The sequence below is a fragment of the Dendrobium catenatum genome, unplaced genomic scaffold (assembly GCF_001605985.2).
Source record: "Dendrobium catenatum unplaced genomic scaffold, ASM160598v2 fragScaff_scaffold_922, whole genome shotgun sequence".
NCBI classification, from domain to species: Eukaryota; Viridiplantae; Streptophyta; class Magnoliopsida; order Asparagales; family Orchidaceae; genus Dendrobium; species Dendrobium catenatum.
In genome coordinates this window covers 77,758-94,936 of record NW_021319384.1, presented here as the reverse complement: position 1 = coordinate 94,936, position 17,179 = coordinate 77,758, and the positions used below count along the sequence as shown (strand labels likewise).

At 33.9% G+C, this 17,179-nt stretch overlaps 1 protein-coding gene across 9 annotated transcripts in view; it reads right to left on the bottom strand.

The window, feature by feature from the left end:
- LOC110103371 overlaps positions 1–17,179 on the bottom strand; it is an 85,048-nt gene that overhangs the window by 3,333 nt on the left and 64,536 nt on the right. Inside the window, exon 7 of one of the 9 annotated variants that reach the window (XR_003701651.1) lies at positions 4,065–4,101. The exons of the other annotated variants lie outside the window; for them this stretch is intronic. The gene's annotated coding sequence lies outside the window, so the exon portion shown is untranslated. The remainder of the gene's footprint in view (positions 1–4,064; positions 4,102–17,179) is intronic. 9 annotated transcript variants of the gene reach the window in all.

Here is a 17,179-nt window from a genome sequence, read left to right as displayed (position 1 = left end):
ATAAGTATTTTATGCATATAAATGAAAGGTTATGATGAAAAGAAAAGTTTATAAAGAATAAAAACGTTTAAGGAAATATTTAAAGAAAATTTTGTATGAAAAGATTATCCAGTTTATGCATATCAATATTTGATTTTAGTTTCTCAAAGTATTCTAAATGAAAATTTCATCATAAAAGTTTTGTTTTTAGTTAAGTCATGAATTTGAGATAAATACATGTTACCTGCGGAGCATTGGCTCATCCTACGTTTGAAAATATTTTTAAGGAGAAATTATTAAGAAGTGATGGCTACAAGACGACAGTATAGCTACCGTCGTAGAGGACATCGAAAAGAAGAAAGGTTTTTTATGTTTTATGTTTTCTGTTGAGTTTTTGATCTGTATCTGTGTAGTTTGTGGGAGTTTATGTAACTGTTGATGATTTAAGTTTTTAGTAGTTGTGTGAGAAGAAGCAAATTTGGACAATTATGGTATTGATGTTTTCTTAGTGACTCTTTCTTATTTTATGTGTTGAGGATATTCATATTCTGTTATAAAAGTTTATATGAAATGATTATGCTTATGTTATGAAGTTTTCCGTACGACTGTCTGGTCCCGCCCCATTAATTCGGGCTAACTGGGTCGGGTCATGACAGAAATTGCAGGTTGATAATGGGATCAAATTTGTTCAAATTTGAAGAGTTTAAGCCTGCCTATATTGGACAGCTGAAAAAATCTACAATTAAAATGGACACATGTAAAAATTTTAGATACCAATTTGAATATTTAATATTTATTTCATGTACAACTTTATCTTTAGAAATGACATTTGAATATTATATCATTAGTCTAACTAATTTGATGGGAATTGTTGAAGTAAGATTCACTACATCGCATATGAAACATGTATATATATATATATATATATATATATATATATATATATATAACTTGCACTTATAGTGGAATATATTATATTGCATGAGGTGATAAAACAACAACAACAATATCAATTCTTTATCCCACTGTGTATGAGGTGATATATTTGTGAATAATTCTTGGGGTTGGGCGCCTCATTTAGATCCAATATTTTGTTCAACTTGGCCCCCTTTATAAATTTATTGCTATCGATGACTAATCCTTGTCTTTTCAAAGGGCACACGATTCAATCTCTCAACTTATTAAATATGAACTAAATTGATCCTGTCATCAAATTTGTTATTTGTTTGGGTAAAAATTGGTGCAGGGAAACTTTTCATAACATCATTTTAGACTTTTAAGGTCAATCGTATAGTTAAGTTGCTAATACGTATTGATACTGACTTATCCAAAATGCCCTTATTAAAAGCTTACATCCACCAATTTTCATCAAACGACAAGGTTGACGTTGGTACCTAATTAGTTTAGACTTAATGAGCTTGAGGCCAAAATATTAGACAGCTGAAATAATTTTTGACAAATGGAAATATCTAAGAAATTAAGAAACCATTTTGATTATTTACTCTTCAATTATTGCATACACAACATTTTCTTTAAAAATGAAATTTGGATATTAGATCATCAGTCCAACTTTGAAACTTGAAGGGAACCGCCGAAGTAACAATCACTAAATCATACATAGAACACTCTTGACAAATGAAATGTGGAAACTAAATCATTGGAATAACCGTGAAACTTGAAATGAATCGCTGCAGTTACATTCACTAATTTGAATTCCTTTCTTTTAGTGCCATATATTCCAACTTCTCTGATTTTACTTCTTGTTAGCTCCTTCCTTTACATCATTTTAAATTTTCTTTGCAATTTAGGAAAAGAAATTGGTGCTCATCAACTCTTTCATTACTGACAACACATATCAAGCAATAGCTGCAATGAACTCAATTTGGATGAATTTGATGATTACCAATGTATTTGGTGTGTGTGTATTTTGGTCTTGAAAATTTGTATCCAATTTAGATCTAGAGCACATTCAATTTAGATCTAGAGCACATTCAATTGGTCTTGAAAATTATTTTTCATTCTCCAATCAACAATTCATATACAAGCCATCAATTCTTAATTATAGAGATAGGATTGCAAAGATAAGACTAAATAATTTTAATTTAAAAATTGAATTCAACCCTTTCTAAACTAAAATCTAATCCTATCAAAACACTAAAATTGAAACTTATTATAATAATTAACCCTAATGGAAGCATGAAAGAAGAATTGTTTTCAAAAAATATTTGTTGAACAAAAAAAAGAAATAAATGTAAAAGCAGGTTGAAAAGTCAAAGGTGTAGTAGTAACAAAGAGAAGAATAGAATGAACTGCAGCAAAATTGCCTCAAAATAAATTGCCAATAATAAAATATCATTCAATCGTCCTCTTCTGTACAAAATGCATTGCGTTAAAACATTTAAAACTTCAAAGTTACTTAGGAAATATCTCCATTTCACACAATTTACTGCATGTAAAAGAAATAAAAATTTATCCCTCACTCGAAGATAAAATAAATGAGATATGAACAACCAACGAGAAACTTTACGAGGTAGAAAATTTATACACAACACTATCATAAACATATAAAATAATCATAATAAACTTCATAAAAATATCCTCATTCATTTATCTACCCTCTCACTAATTAAATTTTCTACTTACCCCACATAAAAAATACCACCCAATACTCCCAAACACTACAACAACAATATATGAAAATTTCTGCTTTCTTTGCACAATCTCCAACACGTTTTCTTAACACTCAACAACTACATGCCATTTTATATTAAAAAAATCTACAAAGCTCACAATGTTCAAGTAATAATCGACTGCACCTAGCATGGAATAGCTAGTCATCCATCTTATAGACGGGTTTGTTAGGATGATAGATTTATGTCTGGTCAAAGATCACAAAGAGCCAATCTTATATCTAGTATATCCGAATGATCAATCTAAAAAATCCTACGATAATAAGAACACAACAGAATAGCACCATTATATCACAATTGCAGCCTGTTTTAATGTTCTCAAATAGCTTAGTCTATGAGTTATAGATCATAAGACTGTAACCCATGGTTATTGACGATGGTCCTTCAATCATGTTGAGTATTTTTTTTTAATAATGCACTTTATAACTAGAAAATAATATCAATATAACAATGATAATTAACAGGAATTGTTAGAAAAAAATAATAAGAAAAAATAAAAATAGTATGAACATCAAGCATACATCATAACTCGGGAACTAATCAATTGGATAGACTGTCAAGAAACTTGTTGAAAATAGGAGAGTGACTATATCTCTGATGCACCGACACTTCGTATGCAGTGTCGGACACATGTCGGATACGGACAAGCATCCGACACGGCGAGGACATGTGTCAGACACGTCACTAGTGTGTCCCATTTAAAAAAAAAAAATTAAACCGGACACACGTGTCCGGCTATTATATAATTAAATAAATAAAAAACCCTAATCCCGCTATTTCATATTAGCTAGTTCACGCCCGAGTCTTCATCTTCTCCTTAACTCTGTATTCCTATTCGTATTCGTGATCTTCCCGAGCGATTGAGGCGAGCAGCGGTCGGTTGGAGATCACACCCTTGGTCTTCCCTTCCGACCGTAAGCAACAAGCCATCCTCCTTAGTTTCTGGGCACAGCCAAGGGAAGCCGACGCTAAACCGCAGAAAATTTTTTAAACCTGTAAGTTAATTTCATCAATTTTTTTCCATTTGTCATTCTCTTCATTTATCAATGATTTTGTAGATTTGTGATCAGAAGAGCATATTTTTTTAAAGTATTTTATTTGTTTTGGATTAAAACTATTCTTACAATAAAAATTTATTTATTTAATGCGCTTTAACTACGTTTTTATTGTGCTTTCACAGCGCTTTAAGTGCGTTTTTGTTGTGCTTTCACCTTCTATTTCTCAGATTTCAAGTTCCAGAAAATAGGAGATCATGTTAGAGCAAAAAGAAAAAAAAATACTAATACAATAACAGATTTGAATAAATTTGAATATTTCATAATTTTTTGAATAGAGTATATATACATTAAAATGGTAAATTTATAGATAAAAGAAATTTTTTCAGAGTAATCATACCTATTAACGGAGAATGGCACACCATGGTGCAAAATCCCTTTGGAGTCATGACGTATAGTGCACGGCACGATGCGCGCCATTTTGAACATGGTGCAAAATATATAAAAATTATAAAATAATAAGCATGAATATAAAATATCATTAAAAATGAAAGACAAGCTATCATAATAATTAAAGACAACTATAACATATATAAGTTCAACTATGTAACATCCAAATATCACATAATTCAAATATTATAATCTTTTTTTTTTAAGATAAAAAAAAAAAATTAATCTACTCTACTTGGGAATCATTATCATCAACAAATGTTAAAAAAGCTTCATTATGTTTATCAGCAAATGTTAAAAAAGCTTAATTATCTTCATCAACATTATCTCATACTTCATAATCCTCTTTATCACCCTCCTCATTCATATTCTCAATAGCAACATCATGCCTAATTGAAGATTATTTCTCTTTCCCTTTAGATCTTTCCCGAATATTATAGTTTTTTTCATAAACACCAGTAGTTTTATCAACCCTTGTCCAAGTTAAATATTTCTCTCCAGCAATAAAATCAATTTTTTCATCAGACTCATCATCTAATTTTCATGTTAGCCATTCATTTGCATCATCTATCTCTGATTCAGTAATAAAGTCGAAAACAAAAAACCTTTAACTTCGGGACAGATTCAGCGACTTCAACTTAGGGACTGCGGGATGTGATCGGCGGATGCAGCAAACAGAAAATCTTTTATGAAATTAGGGCAACGAACAATCGTTTATCTTAAAATATAAATATATTTTTAAATATAAAAAATAATCATAAGTATAATGAAATTTAAAAACAATTTGGCACGCTATTTTGCACCGTGCGCCGTGCGACATGCACCATGGCTGACATGTGGGACAAATAGCGCACGCTGTTTTAAACACATGCGTCTCACCATTAACATGGCGCCGTAGGTGCGCCGCGCCGCGCCGTAAGCCATGGCACGCGCTATTTCTCGCCATTGACAACTATGAGAGTATTCATTGTATAATGCAAATATTAGTTGTGCTCAACATATATATTGTTGAAACTTGTTCAATATGAATTAGGTTGTTAGACCTAAACTTATGTCCCAGCGGCTAACCAAGAGGAGGGTGAATTGGTAATTAAAAATTTTCCCTCTTTTTGAATTTTAAACCGAGAATAACTTTAGTGAATTTTCTAGAAAAGGTTTTTAACCACAAATTAAAAAGTTAAAAATAAAAGCAGCGGAAAATAAAAAGACACAAGATTTATAGTGGTTCGGTCAAACACGACCTACATCCACTCCTCGGAGGCACCCTCCGAGTATTGCACTAATACCACTAGTGACTCTCCTTTTGCACCCACAACAAGGCGGAGAAGACTTTACAAAATTCTCTTCCACCACTACCCGGTGCGGCAGAGAACCGTCGCTCTTTCACTCTCCCAATGTAGGCAGAGAACCCTTCGTCCTTTCACAATCTCCCAGTGTAGGCAGAGAACCCTTCGTCTGTTCACACTTTCCAAGTGTAGGGAGAGAACCTTTTGGCTGTTCACACTCTCCAAGTGTCGGCAGAAAACCGGATCTCCTTAATAGATCTTCTCACAGGAAATCTAGAAGGACGAGAGAAAAGAGTGAAGTAATCACAAATCACAAGTGGAGATTCTTACCTTTGAGTACCAAGTGAATCCTTCACGCTCTAGTAGTAAGAATCCCCCTTCAAACACTCTCTCACACTCTCTCCTTCACTCTCCCTTCAGTTAACACGAAGATCAATAGGCAAAAAGTTAACAAGACAGTTTTAAGTGGACCTTATATAGTGAAGTCACAAAAAACCGTCCAAAAACTGTAAATTTCAATTCTGTACGCACTCGATCGTCCCGTACGATCGTGATTTCGTCCTGGACGAATAGTGTAAAAATGTTGCGTATGATCTCTTATGTGCATTGGTACGAGATGACTTCGTACACGATCATCGTCCCGTACGAACTAGGTTCATTCGGTACGAACAATTATTTTAAAGTAATAATAAAACATAACTGCAAACGATCCATATGTCAAAAGAACAGAGAACATCGTCCTGGGACGAATGTTCATATTCGTTTGGACGAATAGCACAAACATTGAAACCCGAGGACATCGTCCTGGAACGATTTGTCCATTTCGTCTGGACAAACAGTACAGATTGAGAATCCAGAGGAGATCGTCCAGGGACGAACTATCAATTTCAAATGGACGAACAGTTCAGACTGAGAATCCAGAGGAGATCGTCCAGGGACGAACTGTCCATTTCGTCTGGACGAATAGTAATCTAGAGGAGATCGTCCAGGGACGAACTAGCAATTTCGTCTGGACGAACATTTCAGACTGAAAATCCAGAGGAGAACGTCTAAGGACGAACTAGCAATTTCGTCTGGAAGAACAGTTCAGACTCAGAATCCAGAGGAGATCATCTAGGGACGAACTAGCAATTTCATCTAGACGAACAGTTCAATCTCAAAATCCAGAGAAGATCGTCCTGGGACGAACCGTCCATTTCGTCCGGACGAACAGTTCATTATGAGAATCCATAGAGCATCATCCAGGGACGAATAGGGTAATTCGTCTGGACGATCAGGACTTAAAAAAAATTTTCTCACTTCCTGTTCGTTCCAATGCTCTTCCGAGGGGATAACTGACCTGATCTTCCCGAACGAACTTAGTTCGTCCTGTACGATCAATATGATTTTTTAAAGATCTCCCCAAATGCGTGTGTGCTAAGCTACTCAATTACAATCATTCTCTCTCAAACTCAATATAATGAAAAATACAAACTTCAATTTACAAACTATCTCATGCTGAATTTGATTTTAAGTCGTCTTTAGTCTGAAGTTCAATTTTCTTGAAATGTTAGTCCACACAAGAGCAAAAACAATTCTTCCAAAAAGTGTTAGGAGAATATAATACTTAAAACAATAATATTTAGAATTATCAAAACTATACAAGTTGTAAGAATGTAAAACATGCAAATAACAACTCTCTTAACAATCTCCCCCTTTTTGATGATGGTAAAACAATTATTGTTTGTATAATTTTCAAATTATAGGAATCTCCTAAACTCTCCCTGAATTGATAAACATGTGAAAATAAGGAGTCATTGCACTACAATTTTATCTCTTTTATTATTATTATTATTTTTTAAAAAATACAAAAAAATACGATACGAAATAAAAATACGAACAAAATATGAGAACAAAAAAACAAAAATACGAACAAAATACGAGAACAAATAATATTTTCTTCCCCTTTTTGACAACAAAAAGAGAAAAAGAAAAATACTAAAAAACAGAAATATAAGCAGTCATATGATAATCCTTTTATAATTGATCCTTAATAGTAATTGAAATAAATTTGCAAATAAAATCAAATCATTAGGCAAATAAAATGATTCATAGGATTTAAGAAGAAATATAACATTGATAGTAAAGAAGATTTATCAAAAACATGAGTCAATTTAGATATTGAGATAAAGAATATCATTGCATAAATGATGAATATAAATTTTTATATTTCAAATTTTAATACGAAATAAAATCGTACAGAAGATTAATTTAAATTAAAAGATTGAAAGATTAAGGAAAGAATCTGAACAAAATACAACTTGTGGCGCTTTGCGTATCTTTTCAATATTTGTGGCACTTTTTTGTGCATCTTTTTACTTGTGGGCTTTTTTGTGCCTCTTTTTCAAATTGCGAACCATTGCGCATTCTTTTTTATTTTTGTACATTTATACATTTTCAAGTGTATTCTCAATCTTTTTAAAATCAATAATCTAAAATTTCAAATTTCTCTAAGTATAATAATATTTATATTCATAATAGAAATACAAAATAAGAGAACATCACAATTTGCAATAATAATATAAAAATTTAAATTAGTCTAACAAAAGACATGAGATTGACATTCTTAATTACATCAAGTTATAAGCACAACTTAAATTTAAAAAAATTAGATTTTCTAATGAATTTAATTTTGTATTGCACTTTAAGGTATAGCATTTGTAAGATAAAAAATTTTAGGGATTTTCATATAGGCTAATACACATTTTAAAACAAGATTAAAATCAAGACAAGATAACTTATATTGATATCATGATAAAAAATATTATAATAAGAGAAAATGATATCAATATAATATAAAACTTAAATGCTAACACAGCAAATGAAACTAACACATAACTAAAATATATCACACAAACACATCACATCACAATCAATCTCATGACAAGTATATAAACTAAAGAAGATCATAAGTACATGAATCACTATGAGAGACCCTGATCTGGAGGAGGTGGAGCATTGAAGAAATTAAAATAACTGCTTATCATAAGCATATTGGAACTTATATCATTTATCTGCTCTCGCATATCCCATGTCCTGATTGTACTGAGCATCCTGCTGTTGTAAGTGAGTTTCAATTTGATCAAATCTTTGATCAAAATGCGTCTCTAAACGATCAAATCTCTTAACCAAATCTTGATAATTTGGTTCACCAGTAGGTACAGGTGCAGGTTCCTCCTCTGAGTTACTAATAACATGTTGTGCACGTGGTTCACCTTTATTGAAAATTGCTCTAAAAGATCCATCGTTGTAGTAGAGAGGCTCCTCTAAATCATGATTTGGATGAACTAGATCATACTTCTTCTCCAAAATGTAGGCAACAAGATGTCCTAAGGTAATGTTTTTCTTTCTCTTGTGGAAGATATGACAAATCTCAAAAAGTCCATAAATATAATCAATTATCAGTTGGGCTTCATTTATAGGTTGCTTAGTCATAATCAAATAGGTCACAGTAGAAAGAGGAGTAATGTTGACTCTATCACCAGCTTTAGGAATTATGAATGTTCGAAGAACATGCTGAATGATTCGGGCATTTTGATTTATAGAGGCTACCCTAGGCACATGAGTTACTACTCTAATTCCTCTAAGGACATTGTTTATTTCAGACCAATCAAAATCAGAAGTAGTGGTCAAGGTATGAGCTCTAATCCCTTCAGTACTAAAGTTTATAAAAATTCCTAAGTCTGCCTTAGTGATCTCTACTTTCTTCTTAAACACATAGGATCTAATCACTGAATGATCAGAATTAAAAGACATGTTTGCAAGAAAGTAGTGAAAAAGATCTCCTTATTGTAGAAGTAGACAAGTGTGAGAATGAGGCCAAATTGGGTAGAAGCAAACATATTCATTACCTTAAAATTGATTTGCTCTTGTAGAAGGACTCTAGATGGAGTGATTTTTGCAGAAACAAATCTAAGAAATGACTCTTCATTAGCCTTGGACAGAAAGTTCTCACTAGAGTTTTTGGGTGGTCCCTTAGCCAATACCTTTCGTCTTTTGCTAGAGCTAGCAATAGATAAGATCTAGAGGAAAAGGGGTTTGAAAGGGATGTTTAAAGTGATGACATGTGAGTTCAAAAACCTTCAATTTAAAGAAAAACAAATTTTCGTACAAAAGAAATTAATTTCGTCTGGTACGAATTTGAGTTCGTCCGAACGAACAAAATTTTGTATGGATAAATGAATGAGTCCAAAAATGAAACGGCTTTTCGTAATCACACAAGTTACGATGCGTCCTTTCGTACAGACTTTCGACCAAACAATCGTACAGACGAATAAGTGTTCGTCCTGGACGATCAGACATTAAAGATCGTTTTAATGACAATTTAAACCGCCCCCACATCGAAACACCAAGCGTTCGTCTGTACGAGCCATATGTTCGTACGTACGATCATGCATAATAAAACTGACCTCATCCGTTTAACTGTCTACATTCGTACATACGTTTGAACAAATCATTCGGACGATCGTACAGACGAACAGTAAAATGAAAACTGAAAAACTGTATGCAAACCGTTCAAATCCGACGGTTAATACACTACACAATTCGTCCCGTACGAAATGAATTTCATCCCGGATGATTTCCACTTAATTTTTCAAGCATGCATTCAAAAATCTAGATGTGAGAATTTATCAAAACTAAAACACAAACACAATAAAAATTATAGAAAACACAGAAAATCATAAAATAAAAAATACACACAAAAACATTAACAAACAAAAACACTCATCAATGTTGCAGAATCACTTTTAATTAAGCATTCAAATCGATCACACCAAACCTTGTTCTTAATGTACTGAAAGTATTAAAGGCTAGTGGTTTTGTAAAAATGTCTGCAATTTAATTTTATCTTGAAACATGAATGAGTTCAATTTCTCCTTTGGATACATGATCCCTTATGAAATGATGCCTAATGTCTATATGTTTGGTTCTTGAATGTTGAATAGGATTTTTAGAAATGCAAATAGCACTAGTGTTATCACAATAAATGAGAATAGTGCCTATAGTTAATCCTAAATCAATCAACTGTTGTTTCAACTATAGTACTTGTGTCACACAACTTCCTAATGCAATGTATTCATTTTCAGCAGTATATAGAGCTACTGAATTTTATTTTCTACTGGACCAAGACACTAAAGAATTTCCAATAAACTGACATGTTCCAGAAGTGCTCTTTCTATCAACCCTATAACTTGAAAAGTCAGAATCTGAATAACCAATAATTTCAAATGAAGAGCTAAACTTAGGATACCAAATTTTTAAGTTCTGAGTTCCTAGTAGATATCTTAAAATTCTTTTTACTGCTGTCAAATGTGATTCTTTTGGATCTGATTAAAATCTAGCACAAATAAATACTAAACATGATATCAGGCCGGCTAACTATCAAGTAAAACAAAGATCTAATTATCCCTCTAAATTTCTTTTGATCAACAGATTTTCCCTTAGGGTTTTTATTCAACTGAACTGAGAAACTCATAAGTGTACTAACATGTTTAGCATTGTCAATCTCATACTTTTTGAGGATGTTCTTAACATATTTAAATTGACTAAGAAATATACCCTTCTCAATTTACTTAATGCTAAATCCTAAAAAGTAACTTAAATCTCCCATTAAACTCATCTCAAATTTACTACTCCTTTTTTTAGAAAAATCATCACAAAATTTTTTATTTGAAGATCCAAAGATGCTGTCATCAACATAAATTTATATAATGAGTATATCCTTTTCAATTTTCTTCAAAAAGAGGGTTGTATCCACTCCCTTTTTCAAAAGATCTCTCAAGTAGGAATGTACTCAATCTCTCATACCAAACCCTAGGTGCCTGTTTCAATCCATATAATGGTCTTTTTTAGTTTGAAAACATAATTTGGGTGTTTAAAATTTTCAAAACCTGGAGGTTGTTCTACAAAAACTTTCTCTTGAATTACCCCATTTAAAAAATCACTTTTTACATCCATTTGGTACAATTTAAATCATTTAAAACAGGCAAAGGCTAAAAAAACACTAATTGTTTCAAGTCTAGCTACAGGGGTAAAAGCCTCCTCAAAATCAATCCCTTTAATCTGATTATACCCGTTAACAACTACTCTAGTCTTATTTCTAATGACTACTCCTGAGTCATTCATTTTATTTTTGAAAACCCATATAGTTCCAACTACACTTTGATTCTTTGGCCTGGGAGTTAATTCACAAATTTTATTTCTTACAAATTGATTTAACTCTTCTTGCATAGTCAAAATCCAAAATTCATCCGAAAGTGCTTGATCAATATTTATGATTTCTATAATTGAAATAAAGGCTGAATGATTGACTTCTTTATTTAATGCACGCCTAGTCCTTACACCTTCACTAGGCTCACCAATAATCAATTTCTTTGGGTCCTTTTTAGAAAATTTCAAATCTTTAGGCAAAAGATTTTCTATCTCCAAATTTTCTTCCAAATTTATTTTATCAATCTTTTGAGAGTTAATCTCAATCTTATCTTCTACAACATTTAGCTCTTTCAAAATTCCAAATTCATCAAATACAACATGTGTGATCTTCTCAATTACTAAAGTTCTTTTATTGAATACTCTATAAGTTTTTTCAACACTTGAGTATCCTATAAAAATTCCTTCATCTGATTTTGGATAAAATTTTTCTAAGACAGATTTTTCATTGTTATGTATAAACACCTTGCATTCAAAAACATGCAAATATGACAAATTAGGTGTTCTTCCTTTTAGCAATTCATAGGGTGTGTTATTTAATTTTGATCTCACATTCATCATATTCAGAACATAACATGTAGTGCTAACCGTCTCAGCCCAAAAATATTTAGAATGTGAGTATTCTGCCAATATGGCTCGGACGGCTTCTATTAATGTTCTGTTTTTCCTTTCAACTACCCCATTCTACTATGGGGTTCAAGGAGCAGAAAAGTTATGATCAATTCCTTTTTTCTTACAAAAATTCTCAAATTTTTCATTATCAAATTCTTCTCCATGATCACTTTGAATAGTCATAAGTTCATATCCTAGCTTTCGTTGAAACCAAATCGAAAAGTTTTTAAAATTCTCAAATGATTCTCTAATGAAATAAAAATCTAACATATTAGTGACTTCCTCTTCCTTTTCCATCTCTAACGAGTCTGAAGCTGAGTCCGCCCAGAAAGCTCTTTGGAATTTCCTCTTGCCCTTCTTCACAATTGGTTTCTCCTCTACCTTCTCCTAGCTAGGAGTGAATTTGAGTTTTGGGCAGTCTTTCTTAATATGTCCAGGTTTCCTGCACTAATAGCAAATAACATCATTTGAAATCTTGACATTTCAATTAAATTTACCTCAATTCCATTGCTGGCGTCTCTTTTGCTTCCTCATCAGAAAGCTTCTGAATTGTCTAGTCATTAGTGCGATGTCGTCGTCATCCTTAGGTTGTGAGTGTTCACTTTCTGACTCCTCCACTTTCAGTGCTATATTCTTCTACCTTCGTGGTTCACCTGCATCAATCTTTCTTTGGCTAACTCCTTGCTCGTAAGCAATTAGCGATCCAAGAAGATTATTAATAGAGTAAATGTTTAGATCTTTAGACTCTGTAATTGCAGTAATTTTAACATCATAAGTAGTAGGCAAACAACGAAGTATCTTATTAACCATTTTAGCATTTATTAGTTCCCTACCCAATGCATGTAAAGAGCTAACTATTTGTGTGAATCTTGTGTACATATAAGAAATAGATTCATTTGATTTCATGCGAAACAATTCATAGTCATGCAACAAGATATTAAGTCTAGATTGCGTAACCCCATTAGTCCCCTCATAAGTTATACAAAGTCTATCCCATATATCCTTTCCACTATTGCAAGTAGAAACCCGCATGTAGTCTTCTGATTTAAGAGCACAAAAGAAACTATTCAAGCATTTGACATTTAGTTGTGTTAAGTCACGTTCTTCTACTGTCCAGTCCACAAAAGGTGTTTCAACTCGAACTCCGTCAACTAGTCTACTTGATTTTGTATATCCTTCCTGAACGAAGATCCACATACGATAATCAAGTGACTGTAAAAATATAGACATACGTGTTTTTCAAAAATCAAAACGAATATTGTCGAACAATGGATGTCTAGTTATATAGTAACCCTTAGGTGTATTTCGATTTCTAAATGTAGCCATCTACGTTAATAAAAAAATAGTTTAAACTTATGATTTTGAAACAAAGCTCTGATACCACTTGTTGAAATTTGTTCAATATAATTTATTTATTAGACCTAAGCTTATGTCCCAGCGGCTAACCAAGAGGGGGGTGAATTGGTAATTAAAAATTTTCCCTTTTTGAATTTTAAACCTAGAATAACTTTAGTGAATTTTATAGAAAGGTTCTCAACAATAAATTAAAAAGTTAAAAATAAAAGGAACGAAAAATAAAAAGATATAAGATTTATAGTAGTTCAATCAAACACGACCTACATCCACTCCCCGGAGGCACCCTCCGAGTATTGCACTAATAACACTAGTGACTCTCCTTTTGCACCCACAGCAAGGCGGAGAAGACTTTACAAAACTCTCTTCCACCACTACCTAGTGCGGCAGAGAACCCTTCGTTCTTTCACACTCTCCCAGTGTAGGCAGAGAACTCTTCGACCTTTCATACTCTCCCAGTATAGGCAGAGAACCCATCGTCTGTTCACTCTCCAAGTGTAGGCAGAGAACCCTTCGTCCTTTCACACTCTCCCAATGCCGGCAGAGAACATTTCGTCTGTTCACACTCTCCAAATGTAGACAGAGAACCCTTCGGCTGTTCACACTCTCCAAGTGTCGACAAAGAACGAATCTCCTAGACAGATCTTCTCACAAGAAATCTAGAAGGACGAGAGAAAAGAGTGAAGTAATCACAAATCACAAGTGGAGATTCTTACCTTTGAGTACCAAGTGAATCCTTCACGCTCCCGTAGTAAAAATCCTCCTTCAAACACTCTCTCATGCTTTCTCCTTCACTCTCCCTTCAGTTAACACGAATATCAGTAGGCAATAAGATAACAAGACAGTTTTAAGTGGACCTTATATAGTAAAGACACAAAAAAACGTTAAAAAACTGTAAATTTCAATTATGTAAGCACTCGATCGTCCCGTACGATCGTGATTTCGTCTTGGACGAATAGTGTAAAAATGTTGCGTACGATCTCTTATGTGCATTGGGACGAGATGACGTCGTACACGATCATCGTCCGGTACAAACTAGGTTTGTCCGATACGAACAGTTATTTTAAAGCCATAATAAAACATAACTGCAAACGGTCCATATGTCAAAAGAACAGAGAACATCGTCCTGGGACGAATGTAAATGTTCGTCTGGACGAACAGCACAAACTTTGAAACCCGAGCATCGTCCTGGAACGAACTGTCCATTTCGTCTGGACGAACAGTTCAGACTGAGAATCCATAGGAGATTGTCCAGGGACGAACTAGCAATTTCGTCTGAACGAACAATTCAGACTGAGAATCTAGAGGAGATTGTCCAGGGACGAACTAGTAATTTCGTCTAGATGAACAGTTCAGACTCAGAATCCAGAGGAGATCGTCCTGGGACGAACCCTCCATTTCGTCCGGACGAACAGTTCATTGTGAGAATCCAGAGAGCATCGTCCAGGGACGAATAGGGAAATTCTTCTGGACGATCAAGACTTAGAAAAAATGTTCTCACTTCTTGTTCGTTCCATTACTCTTCCGAGGGGATAACTGACCTGACTGTCCTGGACGAACTTAGTTCGTCTTGTACGATCAGTATGATTTTTTAAAGATCTCCCCAAGTGCGTGTGTTCTAAGCTACTCAATTACAATCATTCTCTCTCAAACTCAATACAATGAAAAATACAAACTATCTCATGCTGAATTTAATTTGAAATCATCATTAGTATGAAGTTCGATTTTCCTGAAATGTTAGTCCACACAAGAGCAAAAATAATTCTTCTAAAAAGTGTTAGGAGAATATAATACTTAAAACAATAATATTTGGAATCATCAAAACTATACAAGTTGCAAGAATGTAAAACATGCAAATAACAACTCTCTTAACATATATCACATTGATAATACTTTTATTTACTAACTTAATCAACATTTTAAATGAACAAGGTTGAAAAAATAAAGTCCGGATTAATTTTGCATACGAGCTCCCATAGTTAATTCTTGATTTTATTATGTACCAAATTACTTCAATCCAATTATGTCACTCGGGACAACTCGTAAACATCCACTTCTGGTGATTTCTTTAGTTAATGTCAATTTGACAAATTAGTACTAAAAAAATCAGCTTATAAGCTTGTGGTGTATTAGTTGCTTAATCTACACTGCCATAATGCCACAAAAAAAGTATTTAACTAAAGTTCACAAAGATCAAACATGTTATTTAACTAAAAATTAATGAATTTTTATATCATTGTTGATCTTCGTGTAATGTCCAAAGAAAAAAAAAATTTCTGCATACCTCGTTCGATCGAAGAAATCCCGGAAATCCCGTTGATTTTCCGACACTCTGCTCTGATTCGCGATCAAATCAATGCCGAAATCCCGCTGCTACAGTCCTATCTCTGCGAACGATGCCGAATCCATCGCTTCTCCGCGAATCCTGCGATCCTCTCCTCGATCGAGCCCCGTTCGCCTCTATAAAACGAAGCCGAACCCGCTGGCTTCTCACCCCCCGATCTCCTCTGCTCTCGTCGATCCCCACTCACGACCGAACTCCATCTCTCTGTCTCTATCCGACCTAGCCTCCTTCCTCCGATCAAAACCAAGCCGGCTCATCCCGTCGCCCTCTGCCGACGCCTCCAGACCAAGCTCCCATCTCCTCTGCCCCTTTCGATCCTTGCCCGGTCATTCACAGAGAGAGAGAGAGAGAGAAAGAGCTCCATACTTGCTTAGCCGTGAACCCCCCCTCCTATTCGACGCCTCTACTTGCCCTATCCGACGATCTACCTGTTAGATCTTAGATCGGAAGAAACGACCGGAGCTCGCTGGTAGGGAAGGTAACTTACTTCCTTTCGCCCACTTCTTCGTCCAATACCCGTAAATCCTTCGAACTACAGGGCTTGATGAGCCTTGGATTTGTGGCTAAAGGAGGAAACAAAGGATTTATTCCACTGTGAGATTTACGGGGGATTCGATGGATTTAACTTAAATCTTGCTCGAATCTTATATCTTGAGCCATTATCTCACTCAAATTCCGCTCTAAATCATAATTAATCATAATTAGTCTATGATTAATTATAAATTTAGCAAAATAGTTTATAATTAATCTTAAATAAAAAATGATTAATTAAATGTAATTAATTGTTATTAATTTATTATTAATTATAAATTAAGATAATCAGTTTATAATCAATTTTAAATTAATTATAATTAATTATAAAAAAAAGAAGAAAGAAAATGCTTCTCTCTCCTACCTCGAGCCAATGCCGTCGACACCGCACAGGTATAACTTCTAAACCCTAAAACTCTGAGAACTTGTTTCGATGCATGCGGCGAGACAAAACGACCACCTATACACGCTTTTCTTAGCGTGGTGGGATAGGCCCAGTTTTCCGTAGTTTTCCCCTAAACGGGGGAGACGCCGGAAGGCTGCCGAAATTTCGGGTGAAATGTTGCTACACTCGGACCTTTTTTTTTGGAGACATTGGACAATCAAGGACTTGGGACTTTGCTCAGAACTCAAATCAAAAGAACTAAATATACTTGAACTCAAATAAATGTGAAGTCATAAGACTTGAAT